The sequence below is a fragment of the Myxocyprinus asiaticus genome, chromosome 47 (genome assembly GCF_019703515.2).
Source record: "Myxocyprinus asiaticus isolate MX2 ecotype Aquarium Trade chromosome 47, UBuf_Myxa_2, whole genome shotgun sequence".
Lineage (NCBI taxonomy): Eukaryota > Metazoa > Chordata > Actinopteri > Cypriniformes > Catostomidae > Myxocyprinus > Myxocyprinus asiaticus.
The window spans coordinates 16,045,893-16,066,205 of NC_059390.1; the positions used below are offsets into that span (position 1 = coordinate 16,045,893).

Sequence of the window (20,313 nt, forward strand, 5' to 3'; positions counted from 1 at the left end):
GTTATCTGAGAGCAACTGAAGTCACGAAAAGCAAAAGACAATGGAGCCATCAGCTAACACACTTTGACAGCATAACCTTCAGAAGAGTTAATAGACTCTGACCTAGTATTTTAAAGTGTGTGAGTGATGGAGAGAGAGATAGATAAAGAGAGAGACACTGTCATCGGAACAGACATCTTATAGACAGACATGTCTTCAAAAAACAACCACACACACAGTCATGTATTATTTACTCTGGTGACCACTAGGACGGCATTCTCCTGGCGGTCCCCAACTGCAGAGATGAGAGGATTAAACATTTAACAGTGCATGACAAAATGGGACAGAATGAATAAATAAATTGAAATGGCCCCTGAATGCACAGTCAGCGTGTGCCAGGCACATATACTTTTCTATGCCTGCCGAAAAGACACACACACACACACACACACACACAATGAAACTTAAGTTAAATAATTTTAATTGCTCAAAAACCAACCAATACTAAAATAAAAATAAAATGAAATGACAAGAAATTATTGTTGGTGTCAGTTGCTGATATACAGTATATTATAACAAATGGAAGCCTTTAAAACCCTCCTTATTAATCATGAAATATTATGGCCAGTTATCAGAATAAAACAGAGTAAAACAGTTTTAATGTCAAATTAGGTAAATGTGTTAATTGTGTTAAATAACAAGTTTACTTTGGCAACCCTTAAAAATACTAAAGATGAAATAACAAAAAACAAAAACAAAATACAGAACACAGAAAAAAAATAAATAAAAAACAAAAACAATCCGTTTAAAATGAACAAAAGAAATAAACCTAACTAAATTAACTAAACTAACCCTAACTAAATTGCATAGAAAAACCTATAATACCCTGTGCCTAGCACACTCTTAGCTCTTCAACTACATAAACTATAGTGACCCATAATGTCATACTGATGCTGTCAGAAACAGCTATATAACTAACAGCTCCTCTCTCTTTCCAAAATCCAATAGCTTTAAGTGTGTGTGATCATTATTTAGCTATGAGAGCTAGTGGCATGGTCCAGCTTTGCTGTGAATACTAAATGGCAGATGACCTTGGATGGGGCAGACCTACTAGCAATTCATGTTGATGACATCAGATAAGGCAAAAGAACCCCCTACCGGCTGAGACCTTACCCATAACGCTGTCTGAAATGCCCCTTTCACCTTCCACCAATCACATGGTGACCTGAAGTGGGCCAATTAGGCTCAATTTACCTATAGAAACATGTTAAGAGACATCTAGAGTACTTAAGGTGGTTTTCACACAATAAGGCTGTTTGATTGCTTGGTCCAAATCCAAGTTCGATTTCACCCCAATCCCCCTGCAGGTCTTTGTTCACATTGTATTTTTGGTTCTGAAAAAGTGGTTTGTTTACACTATTATAATTGTGACTGGGGTCAAAGACGCAAATTACAGTATATGTCTTTAATAGCTGTTACTTCCGCAATTTAGGGGGGTGGGGGTTGCTTTTATACCAACTGTGAACTGTATCAAATGTCACATGAGCCACACCTAGACCACCTTTTCAAGCGGACTTGAATGTGGTTCACTGGTTCGCATCCGAGTTCAGAAAATCACTTTCACACCAATCAAACGAACCAAACTCTTATGCCAATCAGACTCAGATCCGCACCACTTGCTCTTGTGTGAAAGTATCCTCAAAGACTTGAATTAGGCACACTTGTGCCATAAACAAATGTTTATGCTGTTTGTGTCTGATATTGTGTAATTGTGTGTGTAGGAGTGCGGTGGATCGGGTAGGCATACATGACCATGTATTTTATCATTAACAGTGTGCGCGTATGTTTGTATGTAGGTGTATGGGGGGTTGTGTTTGTGGGTGTATGTAATTGCATGTCTTTGTGTCTGTGCGTGCATGTGGGTGTGTGTCCATAATTGTGTGTGTCCTCCTTATCTGTTCCCTCTCTCCTTCAGTTCATTGGCAGACTAGTCAAGCTCAAACTGTTCAGCTGCGACTGGTCCAAGCCCAGTAATTACAGCTTGTCAGAAAGAATTAATTTTCTCATTTCTCATAAAGATGTGTAAAAATTACCATGTTATTATACACCGACACTCTCCAGAGGCACACACCAAATTTAATTTAGAATTCTTCCCGCACATTAAATTAAATCCATAAATAAGAGTTTAGGCATGGGCAGGGAAGCATATGTTCGTTAGGCCAAGCAGGCTGCTCGGGCCCACGCTAATATCTATTGTAATGTTTTAATAGCTCGTGCCTTCTAAGCACCAATACATTTATATGATCACAACAGGAAATGTCAAGCGCACGGCCAATTAGACATGCCACTGCTGCTGCTGCTGTTGGCTTCAGGAGGAAACTGGATGAGAGAAAAATAGTAAGATAGAGAAAAGTGCCTGACCGCAGTTTGGATCTGTACTTTTAAGAGAAGAAATGATTGTCAGAGCCGTGGCTTAGCAGTTAGCAATGCTCATGTGATGCTGATTCAAATCCAGCCCACAACACTACCTAATCTCGTTCTTTATTTCTTTTTCTGTCCTTTCTCCATTATACTGTGAATAAAGATGGCAAATAGGCAAATAATTAAAAAAAAGATTCGATGTTGGCTTGACAAAGCCTTACAATTTAACTTTAAAGACTAGAAGTTTGAGGTTTTACAGGCCCAACAGATTAAGTGATGGGTGGGTGGATGGATGGATGGATGGATGGAAGGAAGGATGGGATGTAGCTTAAAAGTTATAGGAGCAGTTAAGTTACTTTGTCAAACCAACACAATCGAAATTGAATTCTCAGGTAATTGTCAAAAAAATAAAAAACAAAATTTAACTACATTAATGCTGCAGTGCCATTAGGGACTAGTGGCAGAGCCATTTTTTCTAGATCACAGCACATAGTGTCATCATCTATGTATTGTATATCATGCATTTACAAATGAAACACAAGATCAATTATTCAACTATTTATAGTGTGGATAAAAGATAAAGCTTACACAAATAAATGTGTTTAATGCCTGCCAAATCTCCATGTCCTTTACTTGGATGCCCACAGAGAGAAATAATGAGACACAGGGAGGACATAGACACAGTGAAAGAGAGAGACAGGGAGAGGGAGAGAAAGAAGGAGAGCTGTTGGTTGGGGATGAAGGCTTAGGAATGGTGGATCTCTGCTGCGAGGGGGCACAGGATGGCGGTCTCCCACTGGCACGGCACACAGACAGTGGGTCGTCGTACACAGACTCACACACAGTGGGCAGTGCCACAGTCAGAGAGACAGAAATAGACCGAACTCACACATACCGCCAACTGAGTCTCATAGGCTCCATGAAACATGACTACGAGCTGTGAGACAGTGTCCTTTCTGACACACGGGAGCCTGTCTGTGATACGGCCACAACTACACACAGACGTGCATTGCACACATGTACATGGTGGACAAAGATGGCCACCCACAGCCCTGTCCACCCACAAACACAGACGAACAGAGATTCAACCCACCCCCAACATTTATCCACACACACGTACACATGCAACCCTGCTGAAGTGCTGTTTTCTGATGGTGCTCCATAGGTGAGTCGTAGTTAGTGTGTGAATGCTTTGCCTGGAGAATATATGCTGGCCAAAGAGCCATGAGGCAATGTCTACCACGTGACCAAAGCTTTCAGCATATTAAAATACTATACAAGTGGTTCTCAGAATGAGGTTGTTCACTTTGACAATACATGCAGGAACTGTGTGCAATTCCTTTTCCTCTGCCTTTTGTTCTAATGTGATGTCAGGTGTGCCCGCTGCGCTGCTTTCTTGTGTGCACGGCAGATTCGAATGAGTGAAGAAGGCGATTTTTTTGTCTTAGATTTTTTTCTATGCCTAGAAACATGTCTGAACATGATCCTCTCTTCCCTCATCCTTGTGTTTCACAGATGAAAATAGTCATCTTTAGAACGACAAGGGTGAGAATGATGAAAGAACTTTCATTTTTGGGTGAGCTATTACTGTATATTAACATTGCTTCTGCAAGCAGTATCACCTCTTTATTTATTAATTTTTTTGACGTTTTACAAGTACAGTATTAAGGCATAATTATTTTTTTTTATATATTTATGTTACCGAAAGTGTACAGAAAATAAAAGAAAAATGTAGCCCTAGAGAAGTTCAAGTTCAGATTTGTGTGTGTGTGTTTTTTTTTTTTTTTTAAATAAAACTTCTTTCGGGCATGAAACTGAAAAAATAATAAAAATAATTCAGTTCATTTTTTAAAAGCAGTTTTTTTCTCTACATAATATTTTCCATCCAATTATGGTGTAGGGGGCTCAAAAGTTTTTAGCCAGTTTCAAAGGTGGGCTTTACAAAAAAAAAAAAAAAAATATTGGAGAACCACTACTATACAAAGGACTCCCCCAAAATGATGCTAGATGTTTTTTCCAGAACTACAGAAACTTCACTTGTCTTTCAATTACTTTTAGCCAAATGGTCCTAAGGTCATTTCTGTGAATATACAAGGTCAATTTTCTGCTTGAAAAGTGTGCTGGTGCTATCCTTATCTGAAATAGCCACTTGGTTTGACTTTGTTACCTAAAGCAATGAGGCCTTCATACTTACAAGATTCCATTCATTACAGTTTTGTTTTTGTTTTTTCGTTTGTTTTTGTTGTAGTGCAAATATAGAAGAACATGGGGATAAATAAATGCTGTAATAAAAAGATGTGAGAGCCATAATAATGAGACCTGAGATAAAAGTGAATTCATTGGGAAAGTTTGTGAGGGTCTTTGGCAGATGCACATATTACGTACCAGTCAGTCGTGTTGAGGCCCCTTGTGCTGAAAGAGTTCTGTCTCTGCCTGAACAAAAAGAAAAGGAAAAGAACAAGTTAGAAACTCCAATCAGACTCTCCAACCCTCTCATGTTCTGAAAAGTTTCACTGCTTGAAGAGGTTGTGTGCTGGTCGAACAATGTATCAACTTGTGTTACTTTGAAATTATAATTTCTCCAAGTCTTCATTTTAGGCCAACAGGAGAACTTCTGGAACACAAGATGGACATTGTGTAGACTTTGCTGTTCATAAACAACTTAAAACATCCTTAATCCCCTTCTCAGAACTTATCATTGCATTTGTAAATTGTACAGTACTTAAAATGTCACGTCCAGTGTTTATGTGTGTAAGCATGTGGAATTGAGAGGATTCTCGAAGCTTTATCAGAGTTCTTGGCAAGCTCTCGTTCTCCTCAACAAACCCAGCACTAAGTCTTATATCATCCCTCTTAGAACTGGATTGGTAAACCATGTCATTTGTAAGTAGTTTTGGGAGATTTAGACCACTGTCCACTCGCTAACACATCAAACCACATGAGATTTAGGGGATGTGGTTGTAAACGTCTTTGCTTGAACATTGCGGGAGCACGCTGCTTGTATAGTCTAAGAGAATGTTGGGATCTTTCATTACATGAGCTGAGCTTCATTGTAAGTTTCTAATCTTGCATGCTGCCATGTACAGTATAATCCATGAGAAAACTTGGATGTCATCGTTGCGAGGGAAAATGGAACGTGTTTGAACTTAACCTCAAATAGAACATATATGAAGTTCTGACAACAGACAATGGGTCTTTTAGGTCACTCACGTAACAGATTCTCGTGAATCAGGGAAAGTGGTTTGCTGCTTAAGATCAGTCGGACCACCCTGGCGCTATTCTCGAGGGGGAAGTATTTATGCTCACAGAATCGGCAGAGATGCCTGTACACTGGGATTTAAATGAAGTCAAGCTCAGCTTACAATAGCACAATAGAGGCGGGGGTTAAGATGATTCTTATATGTGTGTTTGCAGTTTGGGTAGGTGTGAGACAACAAGACAATACATTTGAGTGCATTGAAAACTGTGCATGTATGTGGGAGAATTCATTATATGCCCTCAAACACACACATATTTGTGTATACTGTATATGTACACGGAGCCAATACAGGTAAGAGTGTGGTACAGGTTTGTTTATCTGTGTCAGCGAGTCCATGTGTGTGTATATCCTGCAAGTGTGTGTGTGTCAGCTCCGGGCCTCTGCTTAAAACACGGCCTTATTTACTCCTGTCAGCCCATAAAGCAAGCCTGAGTGCCATGCTGATTGAAATCCCCTTTTGTGTGCTAGTCTTCAGTGATGTGGCTTTTCTCTCCCCCTCATCTCATGATGGAAGCCTGTACTGTTAATCTGAGAGTGGACCCTGAAAGGACGAAATGAGTTGCTGGGCTGAATGCACTCTTTACCTCCTCTGTCTTGCTCTATTCAAACGTGGGGCGTGAGAGCTGGCGCTAACACCTCCACAACAATACATGGCCAAAGCAATGCAAACCTTCCTTACACAAACTACTCTGTCTCTAGGAGACTTGTTTTTCCCACATTATCTTCTTCCTCACAGAATAATAGTAATGTTCCCCATTATGGCACCTCACAATACAAAAGATATGTACCAAGGACGTAATGAGAGAGTAAAATGACTTATAAGGGTAACAAAAATGGATCCATGTGGCAAACTTGTAGTTTTCAAGAGGAAATGCAGTTAAACAACAATTAAACTATCTTTCTGTAGAATGGGTGAAATAATAATGGCTACCAGATTGTGTGCAACACTCTGGTTCTGGAAATAAAATCCCCATTTATTTTCTCCATAGTGGAATTAATTTTTTTTAATTTTTTTTATCCCCTTTTCTCACAATTTGGAATGCCCAATTCCCACTACTTAGTAGGTCGTCGTGGTGGCGCGGTTACTCACCTCAATCTGGGTGGTGGAGGACAAGTCTCAGTTGCCTCCGCTTCGGAGACCGTCGATCCGCGCATCTTATCATGTGGCTCATTGTGCATGACACCGCGGAGACTACACATGTAGAGGCTCATGCTACTCTCCGCGATCCATGCAAAACTTACCACGTGCCCCCAGACCTGGCTGGAGACACTCAGCACACCCTGGACTTGAACTCGCGACTCCAGGGGTGGTAGTCAGCGTCAATACTCGCTGAGCTACCCAGGCCCCCAGTGGAATTAATTATTAACAATTACTTATAAACCTTTAAATACAGACCTACTATGAGGTTAGAGACTGTTAATCGATGGTATGTGCTTCTCTCATCAGTCTGGGTTATTTCAACTTCATAAAAAAATATATATATATTTTTCAATAACGGAATTCCTGTTGAAGAACTACACTACCCAAGAACCTGCAAAGAAATATTCACCAATTAGAGAATGGCAGCAAACAAAGCGCAGCAAACAAGCCCAGCAGCGACTGCCTACTCCATGACGCAATAGTGTCGGCCTTCCTACACACTCAAAGTACTATGTTTTAGAAATCAAGTACTTTGCAGCCTCTATAGGGGGCAATTTAATAACCACAGGAGCACCTAAAGTCTTAAATATCACTAAAATGGCAATTCACTTGACAGTGGCGTTGATGCCCTGATGCGAATCATGAATGCGGCTTCACAATTGCTATAGCAAAGTAGATAAACACAGTCAGCCGGCTGATTAATATTGTGGAGGATGAAGGTTTAAGAGATTTAATGCGCATTGCAATGAATACTCAACCTATGGGGACTTGTTCTTTCGATTAGTCAACCTCCCACTTAGATTTTGGGACATGTTTAATATTACTTGAATTGGTGCTATTTTAGTGCATTTCTGTCTTTATACTGTGGAATGGTTTGTTTAGAAAATGTTAATAAAGCATCATTGCTACATGTTGTTTTGTTATTTTTTCCTAAGAAGGAAATAAATGTATTTTGACAGGAATAAAAGCATATATGGGCTGCGTCCGAAATGTAGCTGTCTTGCTGCCTTGCTGTCCTATCAGTTAATGACTCAACAGACAGCGTTTGCATATGAAGGTACCTCCAGAAACTAGCTTTGGACAGGCAACTGTGGCACCATAACGTCACATTGTTGCTAAGATACCAGCAACTGATTATCGCCATCTGGTGTCCACTATATGTAACTTGTCTGCTTCATTAAGTCCAACCGAACCACAATGGTCTAATGATCTAGAACAAAATCAAGAGAGCTTTGGCGATAACCAAGTGTATACTTAATAACTACAATACTACTTTCTTGCTAGAAATAGAATCAAAAGTTGGAAAAAGTGAATAAAAACATACATTTATACACAAATTTGCTATCAACTGCCTCTTCGGCTGCCATTTTCTTTTCTTCAACTCAACCGTTGTGGAACCATGCGCACAGGATTGTTTGATTTCATAGGCAGCGAAGGATACATCTATGCTGCCTTCAAAAATCGATCAGATGAAAGTATCTTAGTAGACATGATGTGACACAGACATTGGATTCGGACGTGCCTTGATGCCTTCCTACCTCCATATACAGCCTCTGGAGGCAGCATTTTCCTGATCTCGGACACAGTCATTGAGTCAAATTGTAGCACTTTCAAAATCTATAATTAACTATAAAAAAATATTCGGTTAATTGCAATAAAAAATTGTAATCAACTGACATCACTAATTTGTAAATATCGGAATATTTTGCAATAAACTTAAAAAGAAGTGTTTCAATACTACTAATCAACTTTAAATCAATAGTTTTATATTTCCCTTAGTTTTAAAGTCAATTATGTCATTCACAATGCTTCTTGGGATTGTAGCTCATTCCATCACATGATGACATTAAGTACACAGTCTGGTACCCTTTTATTTTTGTCCGATTTTCAAATACTTTTTTGCTTCAAATTAACGTTTGCAATGTTTTGATGTACCTCGGAGCTGGTTGGTTTAGTTCATGGCTTACAATTCTTTTATGAAGCTTTATGAAATCCCTATGGAAAAAATACTTCCGGAACCAAGACAGATGAATAAGTGGACAAGCTGACGTTACACTCTATAGAGAACAGGGCTTTCTGGGTGTTGACTTTGCACTCTATAGACTATTTCAAGAATGTAAACAAAAACAAAGGAATTAGAATGGTCCAAACGTATTTCCGGATCCGTTCAACAAAGTCTCTTTTTCAAAGTAAGTCAGTCCACTCAGAGGCCATCTTTGGAACACTCTTGGGCAGTTTGGGCAGCTATTTTTTTATGTAAAGTGCAGCTCGTATCTACTTGAATGGGGAAAGACCAAAATCTCAGAAACAGTTGGTCAAGATTTCAATAAAAGAACATATTTAAAATAAGCAGTAAAATCTTACAACACTGTGTGGAGGGGTGAGCAGGAGACGGACACATTGGGTGTGGCGTCAGGCCTCAGGTAATCTGGGGCCTTTGTGGTGGAAAGGGCTATGTGAAGGGAGAGTAGTGAAGACGGGGGAAGGTCCAGGTCATAGTGGGCGGGGTCCCGGCAGCCATGACGCGCTCCCCTCCTTGGTCTGAGGCACGTGGTGCGGCTGGTTCACTTGAGTGGCCCGGCTTCCCTGAGCTTAGGCACTTGAGGGGAATAGCGGCCCAGCATCCTGGCCCATCAGCCACGACACATGCTCCAATCCCTGGTGAGGCATTTATCTCGTACCGGACCCTCCCCGCTCCGTTCCTGGACCTGCAAAGATGCCAGCAGGTAGAGACCAGTCTCCCGAGGAGAGGCGCGCTCTGTGTTTAAAGGCAGCAGTGATGAGGCTCTTTATTGGGCGTCTTTAACTCAGATTACACTTCAAAACGCAATTTTACCATCTTGTATAGCTAATGTGCATGCGTGTTCTCGAGTTGACTGACAGGTGAATACTGTATCTGAAAGGCGATTGGCTATTTCACCTGTAAGGTGGGACTTCCTTTAAACATCCATTGACCGTTGGCTGCAGTTGGGTCTTCCAATTTCTCCCATTAATTTTAATAGAAGTGGCCCATCTCTGCTAAATAGTCTCTGTTTTGACAACAGGAAATGTTCATGAAACAATAACATCACTTGACGTCACCAACGAACAGTCCTTGAAATGGTCTCTATACTGGATATAAAGGGTGTGGTCAAGCCTCAAATATCCAAGACATTAGCTTCATTCAGATGCTACAGAACTACTATAGCACTACAGCAAACACAGAATCAGTGTGGATGGAGGTAAGATACAATGCCAGTTGTATGGGATGCAGCATAGCAAACACAGATAAACAAAATGAGTTCAGAGTCTGCTTGGCAACCTGGACTGCACATCAAGCAACCCAGGAGCCATGCGTATCGATGGACTCCATTAGAGACAGAAAAAGAATAAGATCTCATTGTTGTTTGGGGTGGAATTCCCCTCTGAGGCAAGATAAGTCAGATCCTTTGTTCTGTGGCCTCCGTGACAGAACACTTATATAATGCATTCATAGAAAATAGAGACTATGTCAGGCCGTAAAGCAAAGTGGGCCTGTGGCCTTTTTATTTGTAGGAATGGACGGATGGAAAGATGAAGGAATTGAGTGCGAAAGAGAGTGAAAGAGATCATACGACTGTTGTCTTACATAAGGCCCAGAAAAGATGCACGAAACAGAGTGTTATGGCTCTTTCACATGGATAAAGAGATGAGAAAATGATAGAAAAGATTAAAGTAAAGGGGTCATACAAAGTGAGTCTAACTGCAGAGGCCACTGTCACTGTACAGTTTTGCCACTTTGTGTTTCCTCTGCAAAGTCTACTATTAAAGTTGGTGATGCTTTTAAAGGACTGTTTGTTAGCCTGTATCGAGCAGGGCAAATTATCCATGCACATTTGCCCCCACGAACAGACAATGGACTGACTTAGTTCACTTAATGTGAGAGAGCCGTAAGTCAGATACAGAAGCGACTCTGAGAGCTTTGGTCTTATATCAGTAAAGCCAAGATCACATAAGGCTTTAAACTTTAATTCTGAAGGCCTCTTTCTTTGTGGCAGTGACTGAAACAATCAGAGAGAGTAAAATCAAAGTTGAGGGCAAACAGACAAGACAATTCATTAGGGCTGCTTTTAACTATTTTGAAAATGTATTAATCTGTCTATTAATTGTATAATCAACTTTTCGAACTGTTTCCAGTATTTTTACTAAATAGTTGTGCTATTTTCTTTCACATCTGTCCTTAAAACCATGGGCAAATTGAAAGCTATGGGGAAAAAAAAGTCTTGCATCTCCTGACCGATCTGGGTGAGAAAAACTAAACCAGCATAACAACAAAAAATTAATTTCAAATATAATTTACAAATAAAAGAGCATAAACAACTAATTAGGACATTTTTATTTTAATTCATTGATTTTTAGCGATTTAATTAATTAGTTGTTGCAGCCCTACAATTCATTAGGCAGAAACCAACATTTCCGTTGCTGCACACTCATGGTTGAATGTTAGGCCAATATTTTTGCAATAAATATTTTCAAACTCAGCATGACATAGAAAATGTTAATCAAATTGAAAATAGTATACACAAGACTACTGTGTTTACACAAACACAATTTAATTGTTTTATGCTATGCAGATCACATACAGGAAATGAACGGTAGGAAAAACAAAAGAGTAATAGAGGAGGAAAATAAGAGATGTCTCTCCTGACTCGGTGTGACTATAAGGTTAGCCTCTGGAGTGAGCAACACAAAGAGATTAACCTATTTACATCTGTTACCTACTCTAATGGCTTTTTGTATGGTTAATTTCAGCCATCTGCATTCTCTCTAAAGACTTTGTCACACAAAACTAATAAAAGTCATCTGGTGCGCACAATTAGAGAACAGAGAACTGTACAGAGAGGCAGACAGACTCAATGACACTGGGGTAGACAAACAAACAAACAAACACACTCAAAGACACATGCATCATGCAGCTGGACATATGACTAGGCATGCATTCCCTGACATAAACAAATCACATGCTTGCTGAGTGACTGACAAACACAGATTAAGATCCTAATGCAGATTTTCAAAGTTCATTTTGTGCTGTAATGTACAGAAGAACAGTTATGCTACTCTAAGGCACAGGGACAAGGACTTCCCATTTAGATCACAGCTTGTAAATGTGTTCAATGGGAAGAAAGAACTAAGAAAGTTCTTACAGGTAGTTTTTCAAGTCAAGAATGTCCTGGACTTCTTGGCTTATGGCGCATTCAAGTCCTCCTGGGAAGTTCGTACTTATGAGGTCGGAAATCGTAAATACAATGGGATGTCTATTCAAGTGATTTTAGTTGGAAAGAACTGACCTGTTTTTTCTACTTCTTTTTTTTTCTCCAATTTTTCTTTTTTCACTTACTGGCAAAGATAGAAAGCTTTTTTTAACACCAATGCAACAAAATGAAGAGCAAATCTGCATTAAGTGTGTAATTAATGCTTTCTATATTTTACCTAGGGCTGGGAGATTTAACGCGTAAAAAAACTTAACACAATTAATGCAGTATCCCTTTATTTTTACTTCCTGAAACTTCACGTGATAGGAGAAAGGTGTCCCAAGTTGTTCGGGCATCTGCTGTCTGCCAGGAACAAACCCAGGCACATTTGTACAGTGGGCGAAACTTCACCAATGTTTTTCCCCACTTTCTGTGGCTAACACTGGCATGTATACAGTACATTTTTAACTCACTTGACTCAACTACACATCGTCGCACAGAAACTGATTGTGTGAAGCAGTGCAAGCTTATTCATTTCGTATCATGTCCCAGGCATAATGTAAATGAAAGCGCATTTACTGTACGGAGAATAAAGACTTCATCCGCAAGCGGGCAAGTGACACGGGCAAGCTGCTGTATCTCTTCGCATCACGCGAAAATGCTCACTGACTTTCATCTGAATCCGTTTCAAAAGCGAAACCGCCCGAGTGAGAACCAGCATGTGCAAGATAAAACTAAAGGACCCGGCCGTTCAGCAAGCTCCAGCCAGGTATACTTGTAGAGACTGAACGGCAGTCAGAGAATAGTTTTGAGATTTTAAACTTCAGCAAATTAAACTTCAGCATTCAATATGTTTTAGATCTGTATGTATTGTGTATTATAATGCATTGGCAATGTACACTTGACAATAAAGTCTGATATGAATTGAATCTGCCCATTTGATCCTATTATTAAAAAAAAGATTTTGCCCAAATTGTAATTACAGCATGTCCACTGATTTTATGGCATGTATACATATTCTTCTATAAAAGATTAGTACCTGTAAAAATGTGTCTAGTTAACTCTATCCTCGAAAAAAAATGTTTTACATTTTAATGTACATATTTAAATAATTAAAATAAATGACTAATCAATTTCTTGCAAGTTCTTTGAGACAAAGTATAAAGTACTGTAAATATACAGTATTTATAATAATTTTTTAAAGATTGTTGTAATGTATCATGTACCAGACTTTAATTGCGATTAATCGAGATTAATCACAGAAAAATGTTTGATTAATTAGTTAACATTTTTAATTGATTCACAGCCCAAATTTGATCATTCTCGTTGTCGCTTCATAAACAAGCTAAAATCATTATTATTTTCTGACTAACTTTAGCGTTATTCTTCATTAACAGTACAAAAATGCATCCAAACTGAGCTGTGCAGTGAAAGTCCACAAGTAAAACTGGGAATTATTACCAATTGTAACATCCGAGGTTGCTACCCCTCCTACCAACCACCAGAGGGAGCACTCTCCCGAATACTGATCATCTCCCATATCTTTTCTGTTCATTTCCTGTTTTCACCATGTATAAATAGCCATTCACCTCCATTGTTTCTTTGCAAAGTATTGCCAGTTTACCCTGCCTTACCAAGCGGTTTTCCATTGCCTTTACTGTTTGTTCTCATGTTATGACCATTGCCTGTTTTACTGGATTTACTGCTTTTTGGATAACCCTTTGTTTTGTTTGCCTGATTGGACTGATTGTTTGGTATATTGGATTTAACTGCCTGCTTACCGACTATGTCTGTCTGGCTGCCAATTTGGATTGTCTGCTTGTGTTCTCTAATAAACTTCCTGCGCATGGATCCTAACACCGTCTCCATGGCCAGTTCATTACAGAATACTTCGCCTACCATGGATCCAGCGGAAGTCTCACAGCTCCAGGCCGCATTCGCACACCAGTGCAAGGTTTTAAAGGGTTATCAAAACCAGCTGAACAACTTACAAGCTGCCAACGAATGTTTGACTCATTACATTCACTCACTGCCAGCTCCCCATGCTGAACCGGTAAGCTTTGCTCTCCCTGATAAGTTGATGGTTCTGCTGAAAAGTGCCAGGGTTTTTTACGACAATGCAAAGTCTATTTCTCCAATCAAACTGAATCATTTAATCATGATGCCAAGAAATGTGCTTTATGATGTCACTGCTTACTGGTTAAGCACTCGATTGGGCCGCTGCTGTTTGGGACAAAGATCCTCAAATCCAGGTCTCGTTTGACTACTTCGTTCAACAAATCCACGAAGTTTTCGAGTATTCAGCAGGTGGTCAAGATATCTCTGTTCAGCTGCTTCATCTACGCCAAAGTCTTAAATCCACAGAGGATTATGCAGTTCTGTTCAGGACACTAGCGGCTCGGAGTGGGTAGAACGATGTTGCTCTGAAAACTCTGAAGTTTTCCGTGAAGGGCTTAACCTAAAACTCATGGTAGAACTGACATGCAAGGGTGAGGGTACTACTCTTTCTGAATTCATAACCATGAATATCAAGATGGATAACCTGCTTCGGAATGCTCCACGACCTCAGTTTCTCTCCACCTCTAATTCTACAGTCTCAGTACAGGCCCAGGCGTCCACTGTATCACCTGAATCCATGCAAGTTGCTTACGCTCATGTCTCTATGGAAGAACGGCAATGTCGACAGAACAAAAAGCTTTGCTATTATTGTGGTTTACCAGGTCATCTCAATGCTGCATGCCCACACATGAAATCAAGTTCCCCTGAGTCAAGGCAGCACGTGAGTACCACAAACATTGTATCACCCATCTTACATAGTTTTCTGCTACCTGTAGAAGTCTCCATTGGTGATCATGTAAGATGTTTTACAGTATTAGTGGATTCTGGGGCTGCTGTGAATCTCATAAATCAAGAGATCGTACAAGAACTCAACATCCCCACCATTCAATGCTTCCCAATGATTAACATCACCACTGTTGACAACGCTCCAGTTGGTACTGGCATAACCCAACAGATTGTTCCTATAACCATCAAGATTGGACTTTTTCATGTAGAGAACATTTCACTATATGTCATCAACTCACCCAAGCACGCTCTTGTCCTGGGTCATCCCTGGCTGGCCATCCAGGTGAGGTGAGCTCACGCAATAGTCAAGTTACTGTCATGAACATTGTCTCCTTGTTGCTGTTTCCATGCCTTGTCTTACTACTAGTGTGGAAAGTCCTGAGTCACAAAAAAAAACCATGATACCCGAGGAATATGCAGCATTCCATGATGTGTTTAGTAAGGTCAAAGCTACACAACTTCCTCCTCATCATCCATGGGACTGCGCCATTTAACTTCTTTCCAATACTGCCCCACCGAGAAGCAAGACCTACCCATTGTCACGCCTTGAGACCCTCGCCATGGAAAATTTCATCGAGTAGGCCCTTGCCTCCGGTTACATCCGTCCCTCCACCTCCCCAGCAGCTGCAGGCTTTTTCGTGGAGAAGATAGATGGGGTCTCCATCCATGTATTGATTATCGAGGCCTGAACTCTGTCACCACTAAGTACCGTTACCCACTGCCACTTATCCACTCAGCCCTTGAACAACTCCGTGAGGCAAAGATCTACACCAAGCTTGATCTAAGAAGTGCTTATAACCTCATCAGGATCCGAGAGGGAGATGAGTGGAAAACTGCATTCATCACCACCAGGGGGCACTATGAATATTTGGTCATGCCGTATGGACTTGCTAACACCCCCTCTGTTTCCAGTCATTTATCAATAAGATTTTCAGAGACTTATTGAATCATTGTGTGGTGGCCTACATTGACGACATCCTTATCTACTCTCAAGAAAAGACACAGCATATACAGCATGTCAAGGTGGTTCTATCAGGTCTCCAGATACACCAGCTTTTTTCATACCACATTCCTAGGCTACAATATCAGCTACCAAGGTGTAAAGATGGATGTCTATAAGATAACTGCAGTTACCGAATGGCCTCGACCTTCCACACTCAAGGAACTACAGCGGTTCCTGGGCTTTGCAAAATTCTATCACCATTTCATCAGAAACTACAGTATCATTGCAGCACCACTCAAGTCTTTGCTCAAGGGTAAGCCAAACAAGTTGCCATGGAACAACGCCACGTACCAAGCCTTCGTCTCCCTCAAGTCAAGCGTCACTACTGCTCCTTTACTAAAATATCCCGACCCCAATCTTCCCTTCATCATTGAGGTAGATGCTTCAGAATGCGGGATTGGAGCAGTCCTGTCACAACGTCACAGTACCCCAGGCAAGCTTTACCCATGTGCCGCCTTCTCCAGAAAGTTAAACTCCGCAGAACGAAACTATGATGTGGGAAACAAGGAATTACTTTCTATGAAGGCAGCACTCGAAGAATGCCATCACTGGTTAGAGGGGGCAGTCCACCCGTTTCAAGTTATCACGGCTCACAAGAATCTTGAATATATCTAGGCAGCCAAGTGATTGAACCCACATCAAGCCCGATGGTCATTGTTTTTCACCAGGTTAAATTTTACAGTCACTTACCGCCCTGGAAGCAAGAACAGCAAGGAAGATGCACTTTCATGTAGACATGATCCACCCCACGTCCAACCTCATCCTGGATCCACCCTGCCACCATCTGTCATCATTGCACCAATTAGTTGGGATATCATGGAGGAAATACAAGCACAACAGCATGAACCATCACCATCTAACTGCCCCCCGACCAAGCACTACGTACCCCAAGCTCTGCGTCAGAGAACTATCCAATGGGTCCACACTTCCTTGAGCACAGGACACCCTGGCATCCAAAGAACTATTACCCTGGTATGTAATTCCTTCTGGTGACCATCTTTGGTTCATGATGTTACTAAATATGTGAGGTCTTGTCAGGTGTGTGCTCAATCCAAGACCCTCAGAGAACTGCCAACAGGGCTGCTCCAACCACTACCAATACCTCAAAGACCATGGTCCCACCTGTCCATCGACTTCATCACAAACCTGTCAAACTCCAATGGATACACTACCATTCTGGTAATAATTGATTGATTTTCAAAATAATGTAGACTTGTCCCTCTCAAGGGTTTACCCACTGCCATGGAAACCACTAACGCTTTGTTCCACCATGTATTTAGAGTCTATGGATTACCAGAGGACACCGTATCCAATCGATGTCCACAGTTCACATCCCGAGTTTGGCAGGCATTCTGCAAGCAACTGGACATCAATGTGAGTCTCACCTCTGGCTATCACCCTCAAGCCAACGGACAGGTGGAACGTTTAAACCAGGAGATTGGCAGATATCGTCGTAGCTACTGTAGCCGTGAACAGGAGAAGTGGAGAGAATTCCTGCCCTGGGCCGAATATGCACAGAATTCCCTCACTCATACACCATATTGCCAAAAGTATTCGCTCATCTGCCTTTAGACACATATGAACTTAAGTGACATCCCATTCTTAATCCATAGGGTTTAATATGACATCGGCCCACCCTTTGCAGCTTTAACAGCTTCAACTCTTCTGGGAAGGCTTTCCACAAGGTTTAGGAGTGTGTTTATGGTAATTTTTGACCATTCTTCCAGAAGCGCATTTGTGAGGTCAGACACTGATGTTGGACGAGAAGGCCTGGCTCGCAGTCTTCGCTCTAATTCATCCCAAAGGTGCTCTATCGGGTTGAGGTCAGGACTCTGTGCAGGCCAGTCAAGTTCTTCCATACCAAACTCGCTCATCCATGTCTTTATGGACCTTGCTTTGTGCACTGGTGCGCAGTCATGTTGGAACAGGAAGGGGCCATCCCCAAACTGTTCCCACAAAGTTGGGAGCATGGAATTGTCCAAAATCTCTTGGTATGCTGAAGCATTCACAGTTCCTTTCACTGGAACTAAGGGACCAAGCCCAGCTCCTGAAAAACAACCCCACACCATAATCCCCCCTCCACCAAACTTCACAGTTGGCACAATGCAGTCAGACAAGTACCGTTCTCCTGGCAACCGCCAAACCCAGACTCGTCCATCAGATTGCCAGATGGAGAAGCGTGATTCGTCACTCCAGAGAACGCGTCTCCACTGCTCAAGAGTCCAGTGGTGGCGTGCTTTACACCACTGCATCCGACGCTTTGCATTACACTTGGTGATGTATGGCTTGGATGCAGCTGCTCGGCCATGGAAACCCACTCCATGAAGCTCTCTACGCACTGTTCTTGAGCTAATCTGAAGGCCACATGAACTTTGGAGGTCTGTAGCAATTGACTCTGCAGAAAGTTGGCGACCTCTGTGCACTATGCGCCTCAGCATCCGCTGACCCCGCTCTGTCATTTTACGTGGCCTACCACTTCGTGGCTGAGTTGCTGTCATTCCCAATCGCTTCCACTTTGTTATAATACCACTGACAGTTGACTGTGGAATATTTAGTAGCGAGGAAATTTCACGACTGGACTTGTTGCACAGGTGGCATCCTATCACAGTACCACGCTGGAATTCACTGAGCTCCTGAGAGCGGCCCATTCTTTCACAAATGTTTGTAGAAGCAGTCTGCATGCCTAGGTGCTTCATTTTATACACCTGTGGCCAAGGAAGTGATTGGAACACCTGAATTCAATTATTTGGATGGGTGAGCGAATACATTTGGCAATATAGTGTACCTCTATGGGACTAACCCCCTTCCAATGCATGCTGGGCTACCAACCCCTGATGTTCCCTTGGTCAGAAGAACCTTCTACGGTGCCAGTGGTGGATGATTGGATTAGGCAAAGCGAGAGGGTGTGGGACAGCGCACATGTCCGGCTACAGTGAGTGGTCCGAGCACAACGCTTCCAGGCTGACTGATGGAGGCGCCCCCATCCCAACTATCAGCCAGGACAGAGGGTCTGGTTGTCTACAAGGGATCTCAAGTTTTGGCTACCATGCAGGAAGCTTAGTCCAAGATATGTGGGTCCTTTCAGAATTATCCACCTAATAAACCCAGTTACTTACCGTTTAGAGCATCCTGCTAACTACCGTATCTCTCCTTCCTTCCATGTGTCCTTGCTGAAACCTGTCCACCCGGCGTCTGGCTCTGGAAACATGGATTCCGAGCCTCCACCTCCACTGGAGGTAGATGGAGCCCCAGCGTATATTGTCAGAGAGATCATGGACTCAAGACAACGAGGGAGCCAGATGCAATACTTGGTGGACTGGGAAGGCTATGGACCAGAGGAGAGATCATGGGTAGCCGCCAAAGACATATTGGACCCGTCCATGATCCAAGAACTTCATCAAGCACATCCTAATCGTCCAGCATCACGACCAAGGGGACGTCCCAGCAGAAGAACACCAGGAGTTGTTCATGGGGGGGGTTCTGTAACATCCGAGGTTGTTACCCCTCCTACCAACCACCAGAGGGAGCCCTCTCCCGAATACTGATCATCTCCCATTTCTTCTCTGCTCATTTCCTGTTTTCACCATGTATGTACTTTCACCAAGTCAGCCATTCACCTCTATTGTTTCTTTGCGAAGTATTGCCAGTTTACCCTGCCTTACCAAACATTTTTCCATTGCCTTTACTGTTTGTTCTCATGTTATGACCATTGCCTGTTTTACTGGATTTACTGCTTTTTGGATAACCCTTTGTTTTGTTTGCCTGATTGGACTGAATGTTTGGTATATTGGATTTAACCACCTGCTTACCGACAACGTCTATCTGCCTGCCGATTTGGATTGTTTACTTGTGTTCTCTAATAAACTTCCTGCACATGGATCCTAACACCATCTCCATGGCCAGTTCATTACACCAATAACAATTTGCTTCCATGATTCTTAAACTGACATGCCTCCAACTCAATGTTGGTGCTCAAAGAAAGTCCAGAGTTTCCAACTCGTAATTACAAATTTGTGGTGGCGTTCATATGTGAGCAACACAAATACGATCATTCCGACATGTATGCACCATTGAATGCACCATTAGCTCCTAAATCAGATTAAAAAAATCGAATTAAGAAAAATTGCTGATATTTTACTCATGGAAACTTTGGAGACATTTTTAAATTTGAAGTGTTATCTTTTAAGATAATAAACCCCTCTAATACGATGGCAGATGCTTTTTATTTGATTTAAAAGAATATATACATTTTACAAGCTTCATATTTGCTAAGAGAAACACTATTTATTGTACTATTTATTGCTACACAACACTAATATATAAATATACACACACACACACACACACACACATGATGTCATGTAAACTGGTTACATAAATTGTTGCTTCACACCAAAGCATATGCTTACCTCTACCATTTTAAAAAGGTCAAATTATATATTTTTCCCCTGAAGTC

The 20,313-nt window shown here is 41.5% G+C and overlaps 1 protein-coding gene across 3 annotated transcripts in view; it reads right to left on the bottom strand.

Moving 5' to 3' along the window:
- Window positions 1–20,313, bottom strand: part of LOC127436639 (transcription factor SOX-5-like) — a 318,833-nt gene that overhangs the window by 173,491 nt on the left and 125,029 nt on the right. For all 3 annotated transcript variants that reach the window (XM_051690889.1, XM_051690891.1, XM_051690890.1), the window contains exon 5: window positions 4,786–4,833. The gene's annotated coding sequence lies outside the window, so the exon portion shown is untranslated. The remainder of the gene's footprint in view (window positions 1–4,785; window positions 4,834–20,313) is intronic.